We start from the raw sequence: 2,981 nt of genomic DNA on the forward strand, positions 1-2,981 counted from the left end.
GAAGATCTTTTTTGTACAGTTCTTCCGTGTATTCTTGCCACCTCTTCTTAATATCTTCTGTTTCTGTTAGGTCCATAGCATTTCTGTCCTTTATCAAGCCCATCTTTGCATGAAATGTTCCCGTGGTATCTCTAATTTTCTTGAAGAGATCTCTAGTCTTTCCCATTCTGTTGTTTGCCTCTATTTCTTTGCATTGATTGCTGAAGAAGGCTTTCTTATCTCTTCTTGCTATTCTTTGAAACTCTGCATTCAGATGCTTATATCTTTCCTTTTCTCCTTTGCTTTTTGCCTCTCTTCTTTTCACAGCTATTTGTAAGGCCTCCCCAGACAGCCATTTTGCTTTTTTGCATTTCTTTTCCATGGGGATGGTCTTGATCCCTGTCTCCTGTACAATGTCATGAACCTCATTCCATAGTTCATCAGGCACTCTGTCTATCAGATCTAGGCCCTTAAATCTATTTCTCACTTCCACTGTATAATCATAAGGGATTTGATTTAGGTCATATCTGCATGGCCTAGTGGTTTTCCCTACTTTCTTCAATTTGAGTCTGAATTTGGCAATAAGGAGTTCATGATCTGAGCCACAGTCAGCTCCTGATCTTGTTTTTGTTGACTGTATATAGCTTCTCCATCTTTGGCTGCAAAGAATATAATCAATCTGATTTCGGTGTTGACCATCTGGTGATGTCCATGTGTAGAGTCTTCTCTTGTGTTGTTGGAAGAGGGTGTTTGCTATGACCAGTGCATTTTCTTGGCAAAACTCTATTAGTCTTTGCCCTGCTTCATTCCACATTCCAAGGCCAAATTTGCCTATTACTCCAGGTGTTTCTTGACTTCCTACTTTTGCATTCCAGTCCCGTATAATGAAAAGGACATCTTATTGGGGTGTTAGTTCTAAAAGGTCTTGTAGGTCTTCATAAAACCATTCAACTTCAGTTTCTTCAGCATTACTGGTTGGGGCATAGACTTGGATAACTGTGATATTGAATGGTTTGCCTTGGAGATGAACAGAGATCATTCTGTCGTTTTTGAGATTGCATCCAAGTACTGCATTTTGGACTCTTTTGTTGACCATGATGGCTACTCCATTTCTTCTAGGGATTCCTGCCCACAGTAGTAGATATAACAGTCATCTGAGTTAAATTCACCCATTCCAGTCCATTTTAGTTCGCTGATTCCTAGAATGTCAACGTTCACCCTTGCCATCTCTTATTTGACCACTTCCAAGTTGCCTTGATTCATGGACCTAACATTCCAGGTTCCTATGCAATATTGCTCTTTACAGCATCGGATCTTGCTTCTATCACCAGTCACATCCACAACTGGGTATTGTTTTTGCTTTGGCTGCATCCCTTCATTCTTTCTGGAGTTATTTCTCCACTGATCTCCAGTAGCATATTGGGCACCTACTGACCTGGGGAGTTCCTCTTTTGGTATCTTATCATTTTGCCTTTTCCTACTGTTCATCGGGTTCTCAAGGCAAGAATACTGAAGTGGCTTGCCATTCCCTTCTCCAGTGGACCACGTTCTGTCAGACTTCTCCACCATGACCCGCCCCTCTTGGGTTGCCCCTCAGGCATGGCTTGGTTTCATTGAGTTAGACAAGGCTGTGGTCCTAGTGTGATTAGATTGACTAGTTTTCTGTGAGTATGGTTTCAGTGTGTCTGCCCTCAGATGCATTAGTGAAGAGGTGAGAAAAGAGGCAGGGGAAACCAGTTAGGAGGTGATCACAGTCAAGACCACACACTATTAAGACTAGCGCTGAGTCAGCAGTGGTGGGTAGGCTCGGGAAATGGGAGACAATGCGAGCTGACATCTGTGATGCCCTGTGGCTGCCCTCCATGTTTTGAACACTCCTTCCATGCTTTGGAAATTTCCCAGGAAGCCTTCCTGACACATGGGGAACAGGCATGTGATCTAGGCTTTGTCCACTAGTACCTGATTTTAGAAAAGAGGGGCGTGAAGAAAGAGATAACAGGGAACATATTCTGCAGAGGAGAGTGGGGGCCATTGAGTGTTGAGAGACCGTGATCCTAGCTATAATTTTCCCCTCTGGTTTGTTGTGATCTTTGGGGCCTGGGTCAGCAGGGACAGGTTTCCTCCGGACAGCTTGGCAGGGTGATCTGGGCATTGTTCTTGTCTGCAAATCTGCCGAGTTGGGCCTTCGGCCTTCCTGAAGGTGCTGTGTCCTACCTGGTGGTTTAGTAAGTGCTCTTTGATTTTTCTTAAAGCAGCTGCAGTGGATTCTGTTGTTTGTGACCAAGAACGCGATCTGATACCAGTGGAAATGGTGGGATTTGGTGATAGACTGGGGTGAGAGAAAGGGTGAAATCTAGAATGACACCCAGAATTCTGTCTTGAGGGCCTAGATGAATAGTAGTGCTGTTAATTATGCTTGGAAATGATGGGGGATGAATGGAAGGAATAGTGAGCTCAGTTTCCATGCTGAGTTTGAATTTCCTTTTGGACTTGTGGGTCATACACAGCAAGTTATATGGATCTAAGTATCAGTGAGAAAGTCTAAAAACAAACTGTGGACTGGTTGTTGTTGTTCAGTCACTCTGTTGTGTCTGACTTTTGTGACCCCATGGACTGTAGCAGCCAGGCTTCCCTGTCCTTCACTATCTCCTGGAGTTTGCTCAGACTCATGTCCATTGAGTCGGTGATGTCCTCTAACCACCTCATCCTCTGTCACACCCTTCTCCTCCTGCCCTCAGTCCTTCCCAGCATCCGGGTCTTTTCCAGTGAGTCAGTTCTTCGCATCAGGTGGCCAAAGTACTGGAACTTCAGCTTCAGCATCAGTCCTTCTTTATGGTCCAACACTCACATCCATACATGACTACTGGAAAAACCATAGCTTTAACTATACAGACTTTTGTTGGCAAAGTGATATCTCTGCTTTTTAATATGCTGTCTTCGTTTGTTATAGCTTTTCTTCTAAGGAGCAAGCATCTTTTAATTTCATGGTTGCATCACCATCT

The sequence above is a fragment of the Capricornis sumatraensis genome, chromosome 18 (genome assembly GCF_032405125.1).
Source record: "Capricornis sumatraensis isolate serow.1 chromosome 18, serow.2, whole genome shotgun sequence".
Classification (NCBI taxonomy): Eukaryota; Metazoa; Chordata; class Mammalia; order Artiodactyla; family Bovidae; genus Capricornis; species Capricornis sumatraensis.